Source organism: Myxocyprinus asiaticus, chromosome 12 (assembly GCF_019703515.2).
Source record: "Myxocyprinus asiaticus isolate MX2 ecotype Aquarium Trade chromosome 12, UBuf_Myxa_2, whole genome shotgun sequence".
In the NCBI taxonomy this organism is placed as follows: Eukaryota; Metazoa; Chordata; class Actinopteri; order Cypriniformes; family Catostomidae; genus Myxocyprinus; species Myxocyprinus asiaticus.
The window spans coordinates 20335837-20362539 of record NC_059355.1 but is presented as its reverse complement, the minus strand read 5'-3'; the positions used below and the strand labels follow the sequence as shown (position 1 = coordinate 20362539).

General features: G+C 39.0%; 1 protein-coding gene across 6 annotated transcripts in view; it reads left to right on the top strand.

Moving 5' to 3' along the window:
- Positions 1–5196: 5196 nt before the first annotated feature.
- The window catches only part of tnrc6c2 (trinucleotide repeat containing adaptor 6C2), an 88122-nt gene continuing 66615 nt past the window's right edge, over positions 5197–26703 (top strand). For 3 of the 6 annotated variants that reach the window (XM_051712016.1, XM_051712020.1, XM_051712014.1), the window contains exons 1-2: positions 5197–5884; positions 10270–12173. The gene's annotated coding sequence lies outside the window, so the exon portion shown is untranslated. The remainder of the gene's footprint in view (positions 5885–10269; positions 12174–26703) is intronic. The other 3 variants (XM_051712019.1, XM_051712015.1, XM_051712018.1) reach the window with 2 other exon arrangements.

Sequence of the window (26703 nt, the reverse complement as noted above, 5' to 3'; positions counted from 1 at the left end):
GTCTTTGATTTTGTGACTACATGCATCACTCACTACGCAAGTTGTTACTGCATGTTTAAAAAGCGCAAAACAAAAAAGAAAAAGAAAAAAGAAAGAGCAAAAAACGGTGTATCATTTATTAAACTATACTTTTAATTTTAATCACAGGTAAAAGCACAAATGTTATGTTTTGAGCAGAATTCCACCTGTATTAAGTGAACTTGTGCATGCTTCACATGATCTACTGTATGTCACTGCATGTTAGGGTTGCCCCCGCATTGAAGCGCTAAAAATGCTCCAGTGTACTGTATTCATGTGACCATATGGTTATGTTCTATAAAGCCAAAATGCAAAACCCTTGTTTTATTAGAGTGGTTGATCTACTATGGTAAACTACTGAGTAGTGGATCCTTCGCTGGTGTCCAGAATGCATCAGGATAGATCAGTAAGTGCAATATGGTCACATGCATTTTTGACAATCTCAAAATGTGGTTTGAATGATCTGATCACAAAATCCCCATTTATACCAGTATGTAGTGCTGTCTACTTGTGATTGTATCAATTGGACAATATAAGAAGGAAATGATCCAGTGGCTAGGAAGAACTACTGTATGCTGAAACTCCTAACTCTAGCCTAAAGGCTAGGGTATACTTTTCTATGTACCATTCCATCTTGCACACGATCGAGCACTTAGCATTTCAAAGTTGATCAGTCTGTCTGTACTATGCTGATGACGAAATTTGCATCACACGCACTTTGTGCAAGGCATAGTGGCATGTGGAAACCCAGAGTATACTTTGACCTTAACTCTAAGCCTAACTTATCCCTAACCCTAACCCTGTTAGGAGCTAAAGCTACAGTCTCACACCATGAATTCTATTTGCCAAAAGAGCACAGATTAATTTAACCTCTGTTGTGAATGTTTATCCCCTCAGGCAAGGAGCGATATTCAGCAGTGCACAACTGTAATAGAGGTTGGAAATGGGTTAATTTTGTTTTGGGGAAGAAGAGAAACAGAGGTCTTTTGCCACAGGCAGAAACAGACAGAAAGAAATAGAGAAGGGGAGAGAGGGAGAAAGAGGGAAAGAGACAGAATTGGAGGTGTTACTGTCTGCAATACAACCCCTCCTCTCTCCCTCTTTTTGGACAGGGTGTTGTTGTGATTAATGCAGCTTTCTTTTGTGTGACCCCCAAGGTCATAGGAACAGTGAGAGTGAGGGGTGACACTGAGGGGGGTAAAGCAGAGCATAATTCACTCCTGCAGCCAGTGCCTCTCTGCTGCTCTAATCTGAAATGTAATCAAACTTGCTATAATGCAACTGCCTTTGAAGAGCGGAGGACTCAGGGGGTGGAGGAGAGTGATAGGATAATGCTGGACAGTGCATATGCATACAAACACAGATACACACATACTCATGCATGCATGACACCTGATCAAGAGTCATGTCACATGCAGACAAATCCAAAACTCTTCTGCAACAGCACACACTTACACATGGATTCACAAAAGTGTATGCCAGATACATGCATATGCTTGTACGCAGATGAGCAGAGACACATCTGCATGAATCTGCACGACTCTTGCTTTGTGTGTAACGGCAGCACAGAGCTACTCTTTCACCAGTAATATGATGTTAAAATCTTGTTTCACAGCACTTGACATCATTTTCCCAAGAACATGTTTCTAGATAAACTAGTCATATTAAAGGACAGGAGTCACACTGTTAAAGCTAATCACAACAGAGGAATGCTGCTGTTGCCCCCAAGATTAATTTAGGCTCTCGGAATTGCAATGAATCACAAACCCCCATAGAAAACTAAAGTGAAGACTATAGGACTGTAAGGGGGTTCAGTGGAAAGGAGGAGGCGAGAACCGGCTTGACAACTTAAATAATAATTTAATAAACAATTTAAACAAAACACACAGTACAGCTGTCGTCCCCGGCCGCCTTTATCCCTCGCGCGCCCCATCAGGCTGATTGGGGACCAGGTGTGTCTCATTCCAGCCTGGCCCCGCCCTCCTCGGCTCTACACTCCTCCCGGCGTTGCCTCAGGCCGGGGAGCCCCCGGCATGACGTACACCCCCCCCCCCACCCTTCCTCTCCGGGGGGGGGGGGGGGCGCGTGCCTTATGCCCTGACTGCCGGCGGGGCCTCCCCGCCTTCCTCGACCTGGGAGGAGACAGGAGGGGAAAAAACAACAACAACAACAACAACAACAACAACAGAAAATGGCGAGGGAAAGGCCAACACGGAGCGACAGAGAGAGAGAGAGGAGAGAGAGAAAAAAGAAACTCACCGGTTCTCTGATACGCCGTCGCGTGGTCCTCGATCACTACTCCACCCCCTCAGGCAGACTGCAGCCGCTCCTCCCCGGGCGGACCGGAGTCAGACCTCCGACCCCCAGCAGACAGAACGCCCCTCCACGTTCCCGGCGTCCCGTGGGGACTCTCCTCCGCCCCTGGCAGCGGCCCTACCACTCCAGGCGGTCAGGAGTTGCTTCCCTCCTCCCCCCCGCGGACGGCGGTCTTCTCTCGACCCCTCCGCGTTCCCGGGGGACGGCAGGGCACTCCTCCGCCCCCGGCAGCGGCTCCCTCGCTCCAGGCGGTCGGGGAGTCCCGTCCCCACTCGCCTCGCGGACGGCGGCCGTTCCCCGCGTCCGGGTGGTCGGGCTACCCCGTCGGACGGCAGCGGCGCTCCCCTGGGTGGACGGCAGTGTCGAGGACTCTGCGACGGGAATCCCTCCTCCTTCCCGGGTTTCGGCACCAGTGTAAGGGGGTTCAGTGGAAAGGAGGAGGCGAGAACCGGCTTGACAACTTAAATAATAATTTAATAAACAATTTAAACAAAACACACAGTACAGCTGTCTGTAATTCTCTCTCGAACTGTCGTCCCCAGCCGCCTTTATCCCTCGCGCGCCCCATCAGGCTGATTGGGGACCGGATGTGTCTCATTCCAGCCCGGCCCCGCCCTCCTCGTCTCTACAAGGACAAACTCTATCATATGACAAGAGCTATCAAATGTTCTAGAATAAGTCAATTCAGAGACATCAAAGCTCCCACAGTAGAATTACATTAGCATGATACACATGAAATAACTGATAAATACATTTGCTCTTAAGAGTCAAACTTAACATTATCAGGCTTATGATATTTAGAAGGAAGTGTTCCCTATTTGAAGTATTTGCTTAGGATTATATAAGAGAAGATCACAATTTGATTTCTTGAGTTTGAGTCATTCATTCAGATATGGGCAAACTTAATGTTACATTTTATGGTGTCTGTAGTGTTACTCATTTTTTAAACAAGTATACATTTATCCATGAAAATTTGTACATTTCCACATGCTCTTTATCAAGTTAGTTAACTTTAACAAGTTAAAGTAGTCTTTTTGAAGTGATTTTGTACACTGATGTCCATGGTGGTGCTGTGTTTGATACTACCACCTGTCACAGGAAAATCACCAAACTGTCTGAAAAATCATTAAGGTCTGGAACTTTTGGGATAAGAATGGTAAAAATGCTGCCAAACGTAATACCATTATACTGTATTTAACTCAAATCTCAAAATAATTTTTAAACATTTCCTCATTTGGTTTGTAACAGTATTATCACCTAATTGCAAACTCTTTTCAGTGCTAAAACCAGTGATCTATAAAACATAGCTCTGACAACTGCATTTAGCCAAATCCTGTCAACACACGGGTATATCCCCTGTTAATGCGTTTGGACTAAATGCTCTGGGCATAACCTAAGGAAACTGATCCAATAATATTATTGGTCTGACCAGGATAAACTAAAGGTCAGGGTACTATCTCAGTTACATCTGTATCAGGATGTTGACAGTGCTTCGCACAAAGGGTTTTGTTGTTGTAATCTGTAGGAATGCTTTGTCAGTCATCAAAAGTGGTTTAATATGATAATAATAAAGTGCTCTTTAAGTCAGTGCTTAACTTAAGATTGGGTGACTTCTTTTTACTTATATATTTTTTGGTATTAATAAAGCATTACTACCATTTTACAGATGCCTTATATTCAGTTTATAGCAGATCTAACAAAGCAGATATAATGACACCTTTATAACTGATTGACTGCTCTCTCTCTCTCTACCCGGTGGTCATTAGCCACTCTTCCCTGTTCACGTTCAGCTTCAAAAAACACAGACAATGATTATTAGCTCCTCATTATTCATTTAGACCCATGAAGGCAATCAATTAAGCTTAAGTGTGCAATAAATCTGATTAACCAGTCAAGTCCCAAAACACCATAAAACCAGCACTGGTCTGATTTTCCATAATTAGTTTGATGAGAGAGGCTGAGCTGCAACAGTGTTTTGAGAGCGGCAGCAAGACCATATGTTTTCTGAATAGGAATCAGATTTATGGCTTGTTATTTTATATCATTATGTGTTACTTTTGAGGCATACGATTTTTTTTTTGTGGAAATTTTAAATATAGCCATGTTGTGTGATGTGTAATGCAATGTCTTTTAATTATGAACATCTTAAATTATAAAATTTAAAACAACTACAGAAACAATGACTCCCCTGTGGTGTCAGTCACAAGCAGGTTTTATTTAAAGCTGCTCATATGAAATTTACAGCATAATGAACAGTATTTCTCTCTATTTTCTTTCCATAGTCTTTTCCTCCCCCTTTTTTGTCCCATGGGAAATTACAACAGGAAAGATCTGGACCCAGCTGCTCTCTGTCTCTCTAAATTTTTTATTTCAAAATATAACACTAGAATCACACTCTAGGTCAAACAGTGCCAAGGGTCCACACTATATGGGAGCAAACTTGGATGTATTTTGCTTATATTACTATATCCAGCATGCATGTAGGTATGCGTTATGATGCAATGATTCTGCTCATTAACATTCAAGAATAAAGAAATGTATCAATGAAAATTAAGACACAAACCTGCAAGAATAATTTACCACAGTGTGAAATGAAGCACACAGTATTTGTTTGTTTGTTTCTTTGGTTTGTTTGTTTGTGTGCAGAACGTGCATAGGTCTTAGCTGAACGCCCATTCCAGCCTATTTGAATTCCAACTGGATACTTTTTTGAAACCATTTATGGGCGGGCCTCCGCCGTACAACATGCCTGTTTGCTCATTGGCTGATTGAACGTCATATGGAAATTATCTCGGCGACACCCCTCCCTCTGTAAATGAGCTGCCCGTCTGCTGTGTTTATACTGAACAAAATGGCTGCAGAGGCTAGAGTTTGAACCGACGCTCACAGCGCTTTCTCCGGACACTCCGCACGTATCCCTGGATATTTGCACTCTCCTATGTGGAACACCTCTGCTATTTCCTCGTGAATGCAGCCAGACTGCATCGCTACATCGCTGACCTGATCGCTCGCAATCTTTATTTTGCACTTTACTGAAGCAGCTCGCATCGGTTAATCTCCTGTCACTCTATCAGACAGTAGCAGCTTCAGACTGCCCTATTTTTTTATTTTGCACCGTAGATCAGATTGCTATAGCTGATGACCACTGTATGCCACTGTACTTAACACATTTTCCTCTCCGATGTTAATGTCAGGTTTCTCTCTTTTCGATTGTATTTGGTAGCGTTTATGTCATGCAAATGTCGTCTGCTGTTTTTCCTGCATGCATGCATCTGTAATCTCTATCAGAGCCCGATGCTCTGAGTCTATGTGAAGATTTCACAATAGTCTTTTTCTTGTGCATAGTGCGTTTAGTGTTTTATGGTCATTCTTTTGCCTTTTTCGGGACATTTTTTTTTTTAAGTTCAGCTGCTCATTCAGTACAGTGTTACTGGGGTCTGTCTGTTTTTACGGGTACTTTTTTCGGGGAAAAGGCCTTTATTTGTACCGCTGTACAGCATGCAACACTTTCTTACTGAAAGCTGCCAGAGCTCGACTTGTGAATCTAAAGGTAAGTCGACTCATTGGCTGTTCTTCAACCTCAGCTTCTGACACTGAACGCGCTTATGACTGCCAAAAACGATGTAGACAGCTCACTAGGATTCAAGACCCAACCACTGATAAATTCTAAACAGGGTGGTAAATTAATTGAGATATTTGTATGGTGTGGCGTAGTGGTTAAATATCTGAGCTGAAAGGTTGTAGGTTTTAACCCAACGATTATTAGTTCCAATGACATTTCAAGAACTGTTCCAGGTTCAATACAAGTTAAGCTGAGTAGACAGCATTTGTGGCGCTAATTTGAAAACCACAAAAATAATTTCGATTCGTCCCTAGTTTATATATATATATATATATATATATATATATATATATATATATATATATATATATATATATATTATTATTATTATTATTAATAATAATAATAATAAAAAGCAAAAATCGCGTCAGTGGAATGTTAATGGGGCCAGTTCATAAAAGTAAAAATACACATTGTGCTTTTAGTGTGATAAAATTGCATACTAGCCTTATCTGTGTAAAGTTGTTGGCTATCCAGTACTACTCGGTTGTCATTAAGTAGTAAACCCTGGAATCCTGGAAGCGATGTAATCACACTAAAATCATGTAGAACAGAGATTTTGTATCACTAAAGTCATATTAACATGCATAATGTTAACGTCTTGTTGTAGTACTTTTGTATTTTAAAGTTTATGGACTGGCCCCATTCTCTTCCATTGTAAATTTACTTTAGCCGTTACAGTCCAAATAATTTTTGTGGTATTCAACATTGTGCCACAAATGCTGTTGTTTGACCTTACGTTGTATCGAACTCGGAACATTACTTAAACCAGTTAACCAGCTGGGGGACTGAAGCTGTAATGTAGAAGTCACTTTGGTTAAAGCATCAGCTAAATGATATTTAAAAAAATAAAAAAATAAAAAATAAAATAAAAAAAATTATATATATACATTTTTTTGTTTGTTTGTTTTTTTTTTTTTTTCTTTTTAAACCTCTGTTAAGACTGTTATTGCTTCTGCAGTTTTGCCTGACTGCTGTTTAGTGATGTATTCTGTATTTAGAGCCTTTATTCTGAGTGGAAAAAACTTTTAGACAAATTGTAATCTTTTTTGCCCAGGTACAGTAATTACCCTGCTGAGTTATCACAAATTATTGTAGAATCAGTGTAGTAATTATGGGAGTTTGGTGGACATTTTACAATGGTCATCTGGGCACACACTAATACCAAAAATCTCTGTGAAAGGCAACAGAGGGGTTTTGCCTCTGGTTAATGATGTATCTCTGTAATGTTTTGTGGGGCTTTCCTTTTTTGAGAAGGGGTAGTAACATTTTGTGGTATGGCATCTTATGTTGTGGTGCTGTTGGAAGTTGTGGCACTTACCCACTTCTTGTGGCACATTCTGCTGTATTTTCTGGCACATCCAGTGGCAAGCAGGGTTGGGGTTAAGCCTACACAATAAAGCAAGACACCTTGATTTCAAACTTTGAACTTTATTTGCTATTTATTTTAACTAAAGTTTCAAATGAAACTGGAAAAAAGTGCAATTAAAATGTGTGTTGTTCAACTTTTTGAAAGATGGCTTTACAAATGTTGTGAAGTGCAGCATCTCTTTGGCAAAGAACCTACTTCATCTGTGCATTCTCTACCGGTCGGTATTTCGTTGTCTGGGAAAATACATGTGTGTGAATAATTTTTTTTTCCCTCCTTCACGATATATATATATATATATATATATATATAATTACAGTATCCAATTACATCGGCAACCCCCGGGCTGAGGAATCGGTGAATATTCTTGCTTTAGTGATTTTTAATTGAAAGTTAAATTAATTTATTTAAAAAATGAAAAACTTAAATCAAATACATTTCTAAATTCAAATTGCATTCCAAATGAAATGAAAAAGCAATTCAAATAACGAAGTGATCAAAAAAATAGTATACATAACTAACCACCTTCCCATTTACCATCAGGCAACTATCCGTCTAAACATGCAGGCGGAAAATTACTTGCACAAATGAAGACATAAAAACAATTATAAATGTAAAAATAATAATGATAATAATCACTGAAATATAAATCGTAGTTCGTGGTGAACGTTTTTTTGTATTATTTTGTTTTAATCACAGATGTATAGGCTGCAGATTAGTGGTCACAATGAACTGCTGTGTGGAAATAAAGCAAACTGAACTCAAAGCACCTCCTGAGCTGAGATGTCTGAGGTCATTTGCAGCACTCATAGACGATACTGTTCTTGCCAAAAAAAAAAAAAAAAAAAATCAGAAGACAGAAACAAAGAAGGAGTGAGAACATTTTACATGTGCATGTTCCACGAGTCTGCACGCCTCCGTACAAACAGCATGTCACATCTTTTTTGTCATCTGTTCTTAATAATATAATAAAGTGTGTTTCTTCAAGCACATATCTGTGTGTCTATGGGCAAATTATTTGTAATATTTGATAATAATAATAATAATAATAGCCTAATAATACTACTAATAATAATTGAATGCATTAATGGGAAAACGAGACAAATATCGTCTTGACATCATCAAAGGCATCAGTTATTGGCGATCACTCTGACCATCGTCGATCCCCGAGATCATCGTCTATCGGCACAACCTTAAACCCAAGTTTGTCTTTTATCACTTTGCTTAAACAACATAGGCATTTAATTTTTTTAAATGGACTCTGTGCTCTGACAGCTTAACTATTTAAACTGCTTAACTTTTCACTATATTTGTATGGTTAATATGTCATTGTGATCACCAATGTGTGATTGTATTCTTCTGAGTCTATGTAGAGTGGTGGCTACAACTGTGACATTTAGAGAGAGAAAAAGTATATTTGACATCAAGAATTTACAATCAGGTTTGGCTTAGATCATTTGTAGACTAGCAATGTGGAATATGGCAAGATTATACAGCGGTACCTTTTGTCCTTTGTCTGGAATGACATATGAAAAGCACCTACAGTTGAAATAACAAGTGTTGAGGTCAAGGAGAAGAGAAGAAATTGGGAGATTAAGTTTGGGACATGTGTTTATCTTCATCAGATCACACAAAGAGAGATTATGTGTCTTCACACACAGTGATGATATCTGTGCCTTTAACTGTTCACACACCCATAGATGTTATGAGTGTGCATTTGTCAAATGCTTAAGAGAGAATGAGTGCTTAAATACACAGATTTATGCATACTGTTGCAAAAACATGAAATGTACATACAAGGTAGACTTGTGAATATTGTTGCAGGAAGACATTAGTGCCTTGCCAAATACAGAGTTGTCCCTTTCACCTCTCCCTAACTGCAAGTGTCTAAACCAAGAACACAACATTAAATACAATGTTCTCTACAAGAGGAAAACAAAATGCCATCACTTCCATGTCAGCAGTGGTCTCGCAGTAGTACCCTAGAAAATACAGATAAATTAAAAATGGTTCATCTCGTTTAAAAAAAAAAAAAAAAGAAGAAGAAAAAAATACATACAATACTCATGACAGCATCACTGATATTTTGAACACTATTGGACAAACCTGCTCCTAGAAGATGCCTTGTATGTTGACATCACAGCTGGTGGTGTGAGGAAGGCCACTTTTTGGGTCTCATAGATCAAAGCATGTCCTCAGATAAAATCTATGTAAAAACAAACATAACTCAAAGAAATATATTTTGTAAGTTGACATTTCATTGCATTCATATTTAAAAATTAGAACCTTTCACATTCTTATCCTTTTTCTTTATACACATTCAAAAGAAGTGAATGTGAAGAGACTGTGAATTAATTTTAATTCTTTCAGGTTGAAACAATTAAGTTATTCGTTTGACAAATAATGGAGCTGTCTGTTCTTTCAGTTTGTAGAGACATACAGTACAGTATATTAAGTATGTTTGGTTTCAGATATTAATTTCATAAACCATTAGAATGTACCTCTAGGAGCCATACACAATCTCAAACAAGCCACTTAGCTTTTTGTTATCTAACAAAATAGCCTGTTTAAGCTGCTGACTCCACAAGTGTCACCCAAGTACCTCAAAATACAGTGGCATGTGTCCGTCGCTACTGGATGTGCCCACACATTTTAGTGGCATCTACAGTGGCATATGCCACTAGTGACCAGAAATGCCACCGGATGTGCCACAAGATATAGCAGCACATGCCAATGGCAACTGAATGTAAGATGCCATAATGATTAAAGTTATAACCACTGCTAGTGGCATGACCTCTTTGACCCCGTTTACACCTGGTATTAAGGTGATGCAATCAGATGTGTTCGGTGCTAAATAAAGGTCTAAACGGGGTCTAAAATTTTTGTGATTGGATCACAAAAACCACATACAAATTTTTGTCTTTTCTGGTTTATTATCATGCAGGAACACACTGACATAGTGATTGATGAATGTCGTCATGAAACAGAGTCCCTCTCCTCCAAATCCGATTACAAGTGGTCACAGGAGATGCATTTAAGCGACCAGCTGTGAACAGTGATGTTTCTCACCTGACCACATGTGATCGGATCACCCGAGACGCATCTTAAAACCAGGTGTAAACAGAGTCTTACAGTCTGCTGCCATTTGTACATGCTACTGAAAGTTGGCACATTCGGTTTTTAAACACAGCTCTTTAGCATAGTAAGGTAAACATAAATGCAAGCAAAGAATGCTGCATTGACAAACATTTATTTACAATAAACTCTCTCATCTAGTCACTAGTCAAGCTTTAAAGAAGGATTAATTAAAATTAAGTACTGTATGGATCCAGAAACGGAAAGAACAGATTAACAACAGATTTGCACATACCGATTAATTTAGTGGCATGTCTGGTTGTTAGTGGCACAATCAGTTTCTGGATCCATATAGTATGAAAGTTAGTCCTGCTTTAAAGCTCAACTAGTGACTAAAAGAGTATTTATTGTAAATGAAGATTTTGGTCAATGCTGCATTCTTTGCATGCATTTATGTTTTGTCTGGTTAAAATCACATAAGACTTTTGACAGGATAGTGGCATATTTTTTTAAATTTCTGAGCTAGACCATGATCTAAACCAATGCTTTACACTTAAAACTTACCCATCAGAAGTGTAGGGTTGCATCTCACTCTCAGTAACTCTAGCTAAATCAGTGTGCAGGCCAACCCAAACATGCATCACACTGTACCCACTATATCCTTGCAGCGCTTGGACACAGTAACCTGTTATTGTGAGATAAAAAAAAAAAAAAAAGAGTTAAAAGCGAATTACCTTTAAATCTTAGAGTGGTTTAAAATGAACAAGACCTATTCTTGGCCCACTTTCTAGAAACAGAATGCATGCCAGTCACCAGTGATGCACTTTAATTACTTTTTCCAGTTTCTTCATATCCTATGAGGTAAATTGTTAAAAGTGAATTAACTTACAGATACTGTTACAAATGATACACATTACATAATTAAAGTTTATGAACATTCACCTGCTTTTAAATGAACATGCAGTATGTGCAATAGACTTGCAATATAACTAATAAATCCATGTACCACTCTGCTATGTCTTTCTAAAAGCCCCAGCAAATCATAATTTTTAATTCATGGGCATAAAACAAAAACAACATAAGAGCCAGACTAAACTTTACAGCATACATTTCAAACCCAATTGTGATACCTCAATATTTTTACACTTTACCACAAAATTAAGTGGTCCCTGCCAGGCTCAGGGCTCTCATGCTGACTGACACGTCAAGGAAAAAATCCATAGTCCCTTCAGGTTTAAGGTCATTTAAAGAATAAATGAATTATTACCATGAAATACTCCAATAAAAGAGGTTACTTTAAATTTACAGCCATACAAATATTTAGCAATACACTATCAAATACGATAAGTTTCAAGTGGAGATATTTTTGAACGATCGGTTATCTCCACGTGGAAATAAATGCTGGGAGCACGACAAGCTTTGAAACGGTGTTAAAAATAATAAATAATTCCTGGGTGCATCAAAGGTGCACTATTATCCAGCGATACTTCTTTCGTTAGCTAATAGCTAACCCGATTAGTTAAAACAACACCAACAGTAGCAACTTCAAACAAGCCACTTACCTTTCATTTTCTACTGTGTCAGTACAAACATTATACTGCATGTATTCATTATTTTTTTTTACAGCACAGTAAAAAAGTGTCAAGTGTTTCTTTAGACGAACGCATTCCAAAATGGATTGGCATGTGCCACAACTTCCTGTTGCCACTCACAACCGGATATGACACCGCATTTGCCACAGAACCCAGGAGCATGTGCCAGAGGCACCAAAACGTAAGATGCCATTCCACAAAATGTTAATACCGCTACTGTCTTTTTAAAAAAACGTTTTTCCTGAACAGGCTTTTGACCGGTGCCAGTTACTACCAAAATAAATAGAATATTCAGCTATGTCACATGGATTTGATCCTATTAAACAATCCAATTAAATCCCTCCAATTAACAATTTGAACATGTTGCCATGTTCATTTGGGAGATCTGTTTATCTCCGAAATCTGTTTATCATGAAATTAAATTTAGATTGGTTACTGAATGTGATTTTCGGCAGGAGCGCATGAGAGGACAGCATATGAGTTCAATGCATTGATATATTCACAGTAAGCCATAAGAAACGTCTACTAGACAGTTAATTTCTCATCTTTTAAATAAAAATACAAATAAATTCAGTTACAGTCTGTTCTCAGTTTCACATATTTTGCCTAAATTCATTTGAGCTGTTCATGTTCACATGCACAGGGGTAGTTTGGTTGCACCGAAACCTTACCAGAAGTTAAAGGGATAGTTCACCCAAAAATGAAAATTCTCTAATCATTTTGTGACAGTCAGGCCATCACATTTACATTTATGCATTTGGCAGACGCTTTTATCCAAAGCAACTTACAGTACCCTTATTACAGGGACAATCCCCCTGGAGCAACCTGGAGTTAAGTGCCTTGCTCAAGGACACAATGGTGGTGGCTGTGTGGATTGAACCAACAACCTTTTGCTTACTTAGTTCAGTGCTTTAGTCCACTATGCCACCACCATTGAAGAATATCTCAGCTCTGTAGGTCCATGAATTGCAAGTCAACATGCCCCAAAACGTTTTAAGCTCAAAAAGTATAAAGGCAGCTTTTAAAGACCTTTGCTCGTGTGGGAAGAAGGAAGCGGGAGCCGGGTGCACATCCAAATGTACAACATTTATTTTTACACTTTCCAGTGTCTTAATAATCACACAGTGCTTTTCCAGCAGCACGCACCCTAGTGGCTTTCCAGCTCACTGACCTCTCAGTCGCTCTGCTTATCAGCAGCATAGCTTTGTTGCGTCTTTCTCTCTCGGTGTCTCTCTCCCAATGCAGCTCTGGTCGCAGCTTTATCCCTCACCCACCAACACCGCAATCACCAACAGCTGGGTGAGGTCATTCGCCCCAGGTGTCCATCCTGTCCTTGCTCCGCACCGTCATTGCTTGGCCCCGCCTCGCCCCACCCGCACACACCCCCATCGGCCGATTCAGGCCGGGGAGCTATCCGGCCTGTTCCTTACTCTCTGGGAACCATGAACAGCTCTAGGGGAATGAGAGGGGGAGGGGGGAGTGAGAGAAGAAGAGAGCACGAGAAGGAGCGAGAGAGAGAGAGAGAGAGAGAGAGAGAGAGAGGAGAAGAGAAAGGGGGACAAAGTAAAACTCGCAGGCTCCCGGACACACCACCCACCTGGTCCTTAGCCAGCTGGACCACCTCAATCAGCGACTCTGGCTGATGGCACTGGGCTCGCTCAGTCGTCCCCTTCGATAGCCTGCTGATGAACCACTCAAGTACCTCCAGATCGTGTATCCTCGGCGCTGCATTCTTGATCCAGCAGTGAGTTCTCTAGGACAGCGTGCTCTTCCTCCAGTCTCAGGTTTCGGCACCAGTGTAAAAGACCTTTGCTCATGTGGGAAGAAGGAAGCAGGAGCCGGGTGCACATCCAAACGTACAACATTTATTTTTACACTCTCCAGTGTCTTCACAGTCCCACAATGCTTTTCCAGCAGCACACACCCTAGTGGCTTTCCAGCTCACTGACCTCTCAGTCGCTCTGCTTATCAGCAGCAGCTCTCAATCACACACACAGACACAGAGCTTTGTTGCATCTCTCTCTCTCAGGTAGGAGAATTTATAGTAAAAAGGCCTTAAATATTGAGCTGTTTCTCACCCGCACCTATCATATTGCTTCTAAGACATGGATTTAACCCCTGGAGTCATATGGATTACTTTTATGCTGCCTTTTTGTGATTTGGAGCTACAAAGATCTGGCCACCATTAACTTGCATTGAATGGACCTACAGAGCTAAGATATTCTTATAAAATCTTAATTTGTGTTCTGTAGAAGAAAGTCATACACATCTGGGATGGCAACAGGGTGAGTAAGTAATGAGAGAATTAAAATTTTTGGGTAAACTATTCCTTTAAAAGTATAAGCAATGTCTTTTTAAACCTTTGTTTGTGGAATATTAAAAAGTGGGGGGGTTTTAAGAACTAGACAAATATTTAGATTAATAATTCTTCTCTCTTGGTTTTCTAGTTGTTGTTGTTATATATATATATATATATATATATATATATATATATATTTTTTTTTTTTTTTTTTGTCCCTTGGCACTTGGTTATAGCTTCAGTATTTGACTTGTGTTTCTTAATAGGAAACCATTATTTCCTTTTTCGATCTTTTTTTCCTCTCTCGCATGTCATGTCACATTTGGCTGATGCTGAGATCAAATGTATTGGGAAATTCACTTGTAATTCATAACCCATCTCCACTTGTGTGACTATTATGTCTGAAGGCACTGCATCAAGGTGCTGCTCAACCTTAATTATAAAACACACCAAAAAGTAGGGAGCTCCAGAGCACCCAGCAAGCTACCCCCTCTTTCGTCTGGGGTCTAGGGAACCACTGTCCCTCCTGGCACTGCAGAGCTTGGAGGCGTGAGATGCCAGTGTTCAGCTTGTGTCAGAAAGGCAAAAAATGTGTATGGATAAGTTGACTCGCTCAAGACTGCAAGGGTACACACAACTCCCTGAACCACAGAGCTTGTAAAAGCAGATGGGTCGCTAGTTTTTGGAGAAAGGGAATTCCTTGTCTTTCATGGGATTCTGAGTGTACTTTGTGGCTTTGTGTGTGGTGTTTAACCCTGGTATTTAGTTGGCCTAATTTAATTTTGGTTTCTGTGGTTGTGCACTGCCTCTGTCTTGCTCTGAAAATATTAGAGTACATTGTTGTCCTCAGCACAGACTTCAGAGGCTGACTGTGGTGAACACAGTTAGTTCATTTTTCATTTCGGTACAACATGATCACACTGGAAGACGGAATGTTGTTTCCAAGAGTTCCGGTGCCCTAGGATAAGCCACATTATGCTGACTCACAGGCAAGCAGCATCTCCAGTCAGAAATTTTTGCATCCGCTCCAGCGTGTTTACCTACCCCTGTGGCGAGCATCAACGTGGGAGACCCAGGGAGACCCAGGTTTGGATCCCGTGTTGAAACCAGGAAATAATCGTGTTCGCATATTCACATTCAGACAAGGAATTCCCTTTCTCCAAACACTAGCTACCCATCTGCGTTTACAAGCTCTGTGGTTAAGGGGGTTGTGTGTACCCTTGCTGTCTAGAGCGAGTCAACTCATCCTTAGGCATAACCATTTTTTGCCTTTGCGATACAGAGGTTGCATTTTTCCCTCTAACATGACATTATTACTCCACTGATAGTTAAGTTTAGGTTAGGGGTTTGAGTTGGCGGAGTACAGTTTATAAAATATGCATTTCTCCTCACTGTACAGCCTGTACAACTGAAAACAACTCTCTTCAGGACTCTCTTTTGGTGCCCCATAGTGGACATTTCACCTGGAAATTGAATCTCACATGTGCACATACACCCAACAACACTTACCGCTTTGGCCACTGGCTTACTGTTAATATTTCAGTAAGCACAGACAGATTTTTGCTAAAGAACAGTCAACAAGTCTGTTCAGTAACGGTAGCATTTTTACCTGATTATCATTTTTGACTGTTCTCAGCTACAGTTTTTTTTTTTTTTGTAAGAAGGTATTTTTCTTTACCAGGCAGTTGTGTACCAACTAATAAAACAGGGCACATTTCTGTAATTGCTTAAATTAAGATACTGCATAAACTATCATAACTTCTCTGTAGATATCAAAAACTCCTGTCTGGTTATTAGAGATTTAACATCCAATTGCTTTCTATTTGAGCCAGATCTTTCAGTAGAAATTTCTAATAGGAAATGGCTCTTTCCTCTCTGATGTCAAATTTAGAGGGGCTCATTCGGGAGGTCTTTCCACACGTCTTTCTCTCATTACCTCATCATAGCACTACAGTCCAGCTTAGTTGAACACTGAACTCTCTGATGTAAGATCCTGAAATCCTCTTGTCTGTGTGAGCGGGGAATGGTATGCCACACAGCAGGACAGGATGGGGTACGGGGAAGGGAAAGAGGCAGAAAAGAAAGGATTTGTGAGTGTTGGCTGGTGTCCTAGAAAATGTCCCTGCAATGTTGCAAGGTCCTCCCCCAACTCATTTATCAGTCTTAGTGTGGTTTGAATGCTGTGGCAGGGCTCAACGCTAAGGATTTTTCTACTGGCCCGGTCGTGCCAGTGTTTCAGATTTTAACTTGCCCTGCCAAAATTTTGACTGGTCCCAACACAAAAATGAAAAATAGCTGTTACCATAATGGCTTAAAAAAAAAAAAAAGTGTCCGAAGTTAAACATTTTTTTATATAACATTTTTAAGACATTTTCCCCCCAAATTGTATCACGTTTATAATTTGAAAGATATGATTTATGCCTTATTTAATCTCATATAAGCGCATTATAGATATAAATTCATAAATACATCATATTAACCTCAGCTGTCCTGCCATTTACATGTGTTTTTAAGCAAATAGTTCTGTGGAGCAAATTATGGGTTTTCAGTTTTAGTCAGTGAGTTAAAGATTTGATTATTGTCTGAATGTAGTAAACATATGAATCCCTGAGAGGGGAGACCTTGCTACTAAATCGGTTGTGACATGTAACATACATTATGTAGATATTAGGCCTAATCTGTGAATTAAGAATGTGAATATAAACAACATTAGACAACCCAAACAAGACCAAAACTGATTGATACACAAATCACAGAAAGAAAAATACCTGTAAATTCCAGAAATGAGAAATGTAACAGGTGTGTTATGAGGATAATACGTAGACTGTTTTAAATAGTCACCTTCACCCTTCAGCTAAACAGCTCTGAAAATAATAACAACCATAGTGATTTTGCTTCTTTTCATATCAAACTCCATTATCATGTCGAATTAATGTGTACACTTTGAAACATTACTAATTAAATGTATACTTACATTTGGATACTGAGCAGCTCATGATTTCCAGCCATTTGTATAACAGGGGTTCAACAAAGTTTATGTTTCATTAATCTCTTCATCTCTAAAGGTGAATTAATGAGATAAAAGGCGAACTGCAAACAATACTAGCGCTTTCCCTTTAAGATAGCTAATGCATGCACGTTAAACGGTGTCTACGCTGCATGGAGAGACTGATGAGAGAGATGCACAGTTGGATTTACAGTCCTATAGAAAGAAACTGTTGATTTCTTGTGTTCTAATGTGTGGATTACTAATTTTCACCAACATGTTAAAATGAAAAAATGTGGGAACTTCGTGCACTGTGAACACGGAATGTGCAGGGATCCTTAAAGGAATAGTTCGCCCAAAAATGAATTTACTCACCCTTATGCCACCCCATATGTGTATGACTTTCTTTCTTCAGCAGAACACAAATGAAGATTCTTAGAATTTCTCAGCTCTTTTGGTCCATACAATGCAAGTAAATGGGTGCCAAAATTTTGAAGCTCCAAAAATCACAAGTCAGCATCAAAGTAATCCATATGACTCCAGTGGTTAAATCACAATAAATGTCTTCAGAAGTGATTTGATAGGTGTGGGTGAGAAACAGATCAATGTTTAAGTAAATTTTTACTATAAATTCTCCTCCCTGCTCAGTCATTGTCCACTTTAGCTTTCACGTTCACACTCTTCTTGTGTTTTTGGTGAATTCTAAAAATCTTAATTTGTATTCTGCTGAAGAAAGAAAGTCATACCTATCTGGGATGGAGTGAGGGAGAGTAAATAATGAGAATTTTCATTTTTGGGTGAACTATTCCTTTAAAATGTTGCGCAAGACATGCAATCCTGCTACGAAATTCTGTCTATTTTCTACGCATTGGTAATTGCCACTGCTAAGACACTTGGAAACGAGTGAGTACAGAGGGTTAAATTAATGTCTTCTAAAGCGACACAAGTGTTTTTGTGTGAAAAAGATAAATATTGAAGTACTTTTTTAAACTCTAAATCATGCTTCCAGTCAGAAGCGGTACACGTGTGTGACGTAATCGCATCGGCATTTGAAATGCGAGAACTGACGCACTTGAGTCGCAGCCGGAAGAGCAGCGCTGTTTACAAGGGAGTAGGAGGAATGCTGTACAGTAGCTTTGCTGATTTTGGTTGGCTGAAGAAAGAAAGTCATATACACCTGGGATATCATGAGGGTTAGTAAATAATGAGAGAATTTAAAAAATACATAAAAAATTGTTTAAATAAACTAGTTTTGATGGAAATTTTTTAACATTTTAACTTTGTAGTTTTATGAATATTATAATTTTGTATCCCAAAAAAAAAAAAAGGTAAGTAAATAAAAATAAAAAATCCCTTCCTCTGAAAGACAGCTGTGAGAGCTGAAATTTCCTCTGCATGCACCATTGTAAATGTGGAATTGAGATGCTTTTACATTCCAGGAGATCTTTGCTTTAGGATGACATAAAAACCTTTTGCTGCCTGTTTTCAATCAATTTGAGAGTTTCAGTTGATTTCAGGATATGGTGATTGTATTGTCCTGTGTATTGATTCAGAACTTCTCCAGTTCCTCAGATTGAATATAAAAAGAGTGTATGGTTTTCCTTCCTCTGTGTTTTCAGAAATACTTGTTTGCTTTTATTGTGCTTTTTACCCTTGAAAAGCTGTCAGAAGCAATTGTCTGTTCTTTGGTTTGTGGCCTCTGTAGTAGCTGTCAGCATAACCTTCAGGATGAAAGGGAAAACCTTATGGGAATTATACTGACTCCGTCTCCTGGAGCTGCGTGTTTTTTGTGTAGTGTCTTATCCGATTTCACTTTGATAAATTTAATCAGAAAAGAGCTGATGTGATGTTTTGACATCCGTGGTAGAGCTTTTGTTCCTCTGTAGGAACGTCTTCGCTTGTATAGCCTCCAATTTTTTTAATTTTCTTGACTTCTGAAACATCACATGGAAAGGCTTGAACAAAACACGGCTTTAAATGAAGGCTTCAAAGATATATTACTCTTTGATTGGTCTCTGTTTGGTGCCATATTGGCTTCAGATTTTTTTTTACCACTTAATGTCATGGTTACCAGGCTGTACAAGGCAACTCTGCTTTCTAAAATTAGCTCTGTTTGCCTTTTGATGACCCAGTCAGTGCAGTATAAGTGCTGAGAGAAGCTGCATGCTGCTAATAGTCGACAGCAGGAAGGCCAAACGTTGGCGATTTCCCCCTCCCCTCTGCTGTGACTAGCCAGAAGTGCAAGCTTCTGCTCACAGCCTCCACAGGTCTGGATGTGTACCAGGACAGCCCACTCTTGAACACACCACCTTTGACACTTTCTCTGTATACCTCCCTACTCCTTTCTTCCCCTTTTTTGCCCTCCGGATTGGAAACCTTGTCCCTTGTTGCTCTTTTGCTGAAACATTACTTAACCTGAGCATGAAGTCATGAAGGGACTTTTCATTTGTAAGGAATTCTCACACTTGATTTATTTTGTTTTTATTTAGCCTCCATGACATATTCTCATTTTATTATGAATTTTCATCTAGCTCTTCCGTAGTTTTTTTTTTTTTTAATTTTTTATTGTGAATTTCGGTGTCTATGCAAAAGTAAGCAATTTTACACAAGAATGCATATACATTCTTATGATGGCTGTTTCAGCATGCAAATGTACACACTAAAGGACTGTAAAGGTTCACTAATAATATATATTTTAATTATATATCATAAAAAATATTTTTTAGATTTTATTTTTGTTATGGCAGTTTTCATATCTAATTCATTTTCAATTTCCCAGTGCTCCCACAACAATTCTGATAAAAGTAGTGTAGTCAATGAGTCCCTTTGTTTCAAGCAGTTTTTTAATTTGTAAAAAATATATATATATATTTTTTAATCATGGATAATCTTTTAGGTCATTGACAGTTAAAGCCCCAAGACATTGTGTGACTAAGTGACACGTTCCCATGAATTTTCAATGAGAGCAGAGCGACTTCCGACAACATGAGCTGCAGTGACCATTGGCGACAGATCGGCATGCAATGATAAAAATTTTTTTACTTTATGCAAACGACGAGCGACATTTGCGAGTGACTAACAATGAGATTGAAGACAGCTCGCATCATCCGTCTCCAGGCAGTGTCAGATACTGGCGTCAAGTGCAGGCAAGAAGGAGAACTTAAAAGTTTCTGTAAGCAATTTCACTTTTCCATATCATTTGTCTATAATTACATACATGGATATCGGCTAATAAAAATGATGCATGGAAAACTGTGTCGGCATTCTGAGTGAGTTTGATCAATACATTGTTAGATCGTTCATGATAGGATCCCTTGAGCACTGCTGCAGGTTATATTAAAACACTCTCTCGTGCAAAATTTATATTTTTAGAAGAACTGATTCCTTGTCAAATTAGAATGATATCTAAGTTTTACCAGCAGTATAATCTGTAATCAGAATTTCCAAAGCTACTATGGCCAGATGTGCAGTCCACCAATAACATTAAGGTGTCAGCAGTAGGAATGCCCACCATCAACACAGATTGCAGTGTTAACAACAATGTCGTTGTGGTATGAACGGGGCTTAAGCTTGCAATGGTCCAAAAGTATTCATTTGTACAATTATTGCAGTGTCAGCAGTAACCTAGTTCAAATGTCTGGTCTCACTGCAGTTAAATTAATTTACACAGTCTCTTGAGGTGTACTGTATTCTTTTTTTTTTTTTTTTGTACTTCTTTTTGAAAGTTGGATCTCAAGAAATCTTGACTAAATGGTGCCAAGTAGATAAAGCCTAATTTGTGCCAAGTTTTATGTCATGTTCTTGCCACTTAAAATGGATCAGTTAAAAACAAAGAATATGTATAAACAGTACTTTTACCGGACAGTATTTGCTTTATGAACAGCTGGACTGGTAGACTTTGGAAAATTCCAGCACACAAAGGGTGTGGGATATTTTTAAAGCCATTCAGTGTCCCCCTCCACAAAACACACAGGCGTAATTTTAACATGATTCATTGTAGCTTCCTGTCTTCTCTCTCTGGACCTCTGCCAAGAGGTAGCCTAATGTGAATGGCAGTCAATGAAGCTTCTGCGCTCTTATTGGGCAGCAGAAGTGGGGAAGAGTTTATCAGCCAATGGCAGAAGCACGGACTAGAGGGTAAATCGGGACAGCTTATTGGCAGATCTACACTCTAAAAAATGGCCATAATTTTTACCGGTAAAAGACAGTAAAAATGCTACAGTAAAAAAAAAAACATTAATTGGTAAACGGGCAGTTACCTTAAAATATACGGTAAAAAATTATAATATATTTAAAAAGACAGTACATGTAATTTTACAGTACAATGTTGTAAAAATAAAAATGTTACATGTAAAAAGTATGATTTTACTGTATAATTAACGGTAAAAAATTATGTTTAACAAGAGAGTAAATGTACTTTTTACAGTAAATTATTGTTAAAATCACGTTTAAAAAAATAAATAAAAAAATAATCGGGCGTTCCCAGAATTCCCAGCGTTACCCATCACATTTCATTATATTTTATGGGAATAGTTGTTTCTTCTTATTTTTAATATCACTTATCTACATTGGGGTGTTCTGTGTTTATATTTGATGTAGTTTAGTTAATTTTTATTGCATTATTTTAATTTCACACGTGTTACGCTCATGGTGTTTAGTGTTTGTGTGAGTGACACGGAGCACTGTCTCTACATGTTTATACTACGATGAGTAACAATACATTATAAAGTGAAAAACAGATTTTTACGGTTTCAGAAGGTTAAAGTATTAAGTTTATATCATTTAATAATATAAACGGTAATGCACCGTAAAATATACAGGCATCAAAATTACATCCCTTAAAGCCTGAAGCGTGATTACCATATTTTTTACAGTGAATTTCCGGCAACCACAGCTACCATTACTTCACCGTAAATTTAACAGGACCTTCAACATTTTTTTTTTTTTTTTTTTTTTATAGTGTAAGAGTTGGTCCAGTCATACCATGGCTGTCTGCCAGTACGTTGTCTCTAAAGTTGTTGTCACTTGCAGTCTTCCTGTCTTACTGATTGACAGCACTCCTATTACAAACTGGCAACGCAACAGGATACCTTAAAGAGGGGTTCTAGGTTTAGAGTGTGATGGATGCGTTAGTAAAAACCAGTACAGTGCATTCAGAAAGTATTCAGACCCCTTCATTTTTTCTCATTTTTTGTTGCAACTTTTTGCTAAAATGCTTTAAATTATTTTATATTTTTTTCCACATCAATCTACACTCCATACCCCATAATGACAAAGCAAAAAACAGATTTTTGATAACTTTTCAAATGTATTAAAAAGAAAAAAACTGAAATATCACATTGACATAAGTATTCAGACCCTTAACTCAGTACTAAGTTGAAGCACCTTTGGCATTGATTACAGCCTCAAGTCTTTTTGGGTATGATGCGGCAAGCTTTGCACAACTATATTTGGGGATTTTATGCCAGTCTTCTCTGCAGATCCTCTCAAGCTCTGTCCGGTTGGATGGGGACCGTAAGTGGACAACCTTTTTTAGGTCTCTCCGGGCTCTGGCTGGGCCACTCAAAGACATTCACAGAGTTGTCCCTAAGCCACTCTTGCATTGTCTTGGCTTTGTGCTTAGGGTCATTGTCCTGTAGGAAGGTGAACCTTTGGCCCAGTCTGAGGTCCTGAGCACTCTGGACCAGGTTTTCATTAAGGATATCTCTGTATTTTGCTGCTTTCAGCTTTCCTTCAATTCTGACCAGTCCCCCAGTCCCTGCCACCTAAAAACACCCACACAGCATAATGCTACCACCACCACCACCATGATTCACCATTGGGATGGTATTGCGCAGGTGATGAGCGGTTTCTGGTTTCCTCCAGACATGATGCTTGGAATTGAGGCCAAACAGTTCAATCTTCATTTCATCAGACTAGAGAATCTTGTTTTTCTCAGTCTGAGAGTCCTTTAGGTGTTTTTTGGCTAATTCCAAGTGGGCTTTCATGTGTCTTGCACTGAGGAGAGGCTTCTGTCTGGCCACAAAGCCCAGATCGGTGGAGTGCTGCAGTGATGGTTGTCCATCTACAAATTTCTCCCATCTCCACACATGATCTCTGGAGCTCAACCAGAGTGACCATAAGGTTCTTGGTCACCTCTCTTACCAAGGCCCTTCTCCCCCAATTGCTCAGTTGGCCAGCTCTAGAAAGAGTCCTGGTTGTTCCAAACTTCTTCCATTTAAGAATTATGGAGGCCAGTGTGCTCTTGTGAACCTTCAATGCAGCCGAAATTTTTTTGAAGCCTTCCCCAGATCAGTGCCTCGACACAATCCTGTCTCTGAGCTCTGCAGGCAGTTCCTTGGACCTCATGGCTTGGTTTTTGCTCTGATATGCATTTTCAGCTGTGAGACCTTATATAGACAGGTGTGTGCCTTTCCAAATCATGTTCAATCAATGGAATTTGCCACAGGTGGAGCCCAATCAAAGTGTAGAAACATCTCAAAGATGATCCAGAGAAATGGGATGCACCTGAGCTAAATTTCAAATGTCATAGCAAAAGGTCTGAATACTTATGTTTCAGTTTTTTCTTTTTAATAATTTGCAAAGTTATTAAAAATCTGTTTTTTGCTTTGTCATTATGGGATATGGAGTGTAGATGACAGAAACTTTATTTAAAGCATTTTGGCATAAAGCTGCAACATAACAAAATGTGAAAAAAATGAAGAGGTCTGAATACTTTCTGAATTCACTCTATGTGAAAGGATGAGGATTACCTGTCCATTAGCTTGGCTACAGAAGCTGCCTTAAACAGTGGCGTGAGTTGTGTGTTGCCACTGTCAAAATGAAGACCGACCCCTGTAGAGCACAATCATTTTGTCTGCAAATCTATGTATTGACCTGTTTCATGTGACGTCACTGTATGACTGTGCCGCCATGTTTGTGACCAAAACTCCATATCCTTTTTTTTTTTTTTTTTTTTTATATTTAAAAATCTTGAAAAAGTGATACGGTTGTTCAGTTAACAGAGCCAAAATGTTGTTGTTGTTATTGTTTTTTTTCAATAAAGTTATATCTTGTAAGTGAGACTGCTTCGTTTTGACAAAGTCAAGCAGTGATGATAGGAGAGCAGGGATATAACACTTGTTGGACACATGTGTTGATTATATTTATAACAAAATCAATTAAACTCGAAATGCACATAGAACAATGTTAAATTCTTACAAGCAATTTGTCATACAGAAGTCAACAGTATCTATCTGCAGTATCGCACTGCCAAGTTTTCAAAGTGGCTGAAGTTTAGAAGTTAGTGCAGAAGAAAGAGACCGACAAGGATTTTTTTCATTATTATTATTGTTAAATAGTAAGTGCAATTAATGTGAATTGGTTAATTGCTCATGGAACAGATGTGTTTTCAGCTAGTTCTTGAATGTTGATATAGGAGATGGTATCAGCAGATTATGTGGAGATTGGAAGCTGATTCCACCACAGGAACAGAGAAAGTGAATGATTGTGAAATAGACTTTATGCCTCTTTGCGACGGGACCACCACATTGAGCGCTTGTTGAGTATTCAAATGTTTGCATCACTCCTCTCTCACACTCTCCGCGCAACTCTGCCCCCACTCTCCCTCTGCGTCTGCACGCAAACCCGGCCCCACTCGCTCACAAGTTCTCCTGCAACATGGAGGGAGACACCACGCCAGTTCACACTGTCGAAGAAGTCCTGGTTAGTAAAAAGAAAAACAGTGGTTCAATTATTTGGAGATGGTTTGGATTTAGAAGATCAGATGAGCAGTAAAACAGCTGCGTGCTGACTGACAGGCGGCTTGTGTGTATGCGGTGTGCTTTACATGCACTAGTGCTCCGAGAACGCTTGCGCCTAAACGGTCAAATACATTTCAGAATTCCGCCAAAATGCCCTTCTTGGTGAGGTGTTCATGTAAACACAGAGTTATGTTTAAAGTGAACGTAAACATTCGGGGAAAAGCTGATTTCTATCGAGATGTACAACTTGTAAGTTTGGCTGGATAACTTTATTTATACAATTATTATTCATACATGGTTGACCAGTAGCAGTTTTATGTCAAATTAATTAATTCTGAAATTTTGGTATTGTGATCAATGTATATATTGTTTATGGTAGATCTTGTTGCAAAAGCATGATGGAAAAGTAGATCGTATTCCATAGAAGTGTGAGCACCCCTGCTGTAAATGATGGTTATGGATGCTTTCCTTTATTTGACTACCGTGCATACATGTAACATAAAATAACGTCCCCTACCCAGCGCAGTTTACATTTCTGTCCCAGAGAATCTAGTTGATTGCATAGGTATAATATTATTAGTTTGGCCATGTCATAATTTTAGAAAACATACAGCAGAAACTGACACGTTACTTCAGCATGTAACCAATACATGTCCTTTTTTCTCTCTGGACAAGTGAATGACCAATTTACTTGTCTGAAGGACAAGCACATCACAATGCTTAATGTCGAGCCCTGCATGTCATCTGTAGAGAATGCCATAAACAGGTTGCATCCAAAAGTGGAAGCACTTCAAATCTCTTCCACCATTTACAACAGCGCCATTAATAGCAGTATGCGTTAAACTTTGTGCTGCTGCTGCAACCCCGACCGCGAAGCCTTCGCAGCAGCCCAGAAAGTCTTCTGCCCCGAAACAAAGCACGTTGTAAGCTTCATTTACCATCTCATATGTGGCTTTGACTTACAACTGAACATTTAGTCTACTTTGTAGAAAATACCGAGATATATATTGTGTGTCGCCATTCAGCCTAAAAATACAGAGAGATGATTTTTGGTCCATTTCGCCCAGTCCTAGGAAGCGCTCTACTTTTTTTTGTCCTTTCCCCAGTGGGAGTGTACCCTGAATTAAAATGACGAGAGCAAATACAGGTGAATCCCACACACCCTATAAAGCAAATGAAAATATGGGGAATACATTTGTAAATATTTTGTAAATGTTTGGTTTTATCAATGTAAAATAAAATAATAAAATGACAATAAATAATGAATTACCAAATTAAATAATACATTTAGAAATGACACAAGAAGCATGAATCAACCCAAAAATCAACCCAAATCTGAGGTTACAGAGGTATAAACCTATCTAAACCTATTAATTCGGCATGCAAATGGCAATATACCGCATCTCCATAAGTGATTGATGCAGTAAATTTATCGCTGCTGTTAAAATTGCAAGCGCGTGACATTGGAGTGATCTATAGTTTTGCCGCCATTCATATCTTGGTGCTTCCTCATAAGTCATAATGCAGTGCATTTGACAAGAAAGGCAGAAATAATAAAAATGCTTTTGTGTAATGTTCCAGCAGCATGGTGAAAAGAGACACTTAAACTCCTGTTACATCTCTCATCTCCATCTCTCTAGAGTTCCATCCACGGTTGGAAATTAGCAAGGGCACTGGGCAAAAA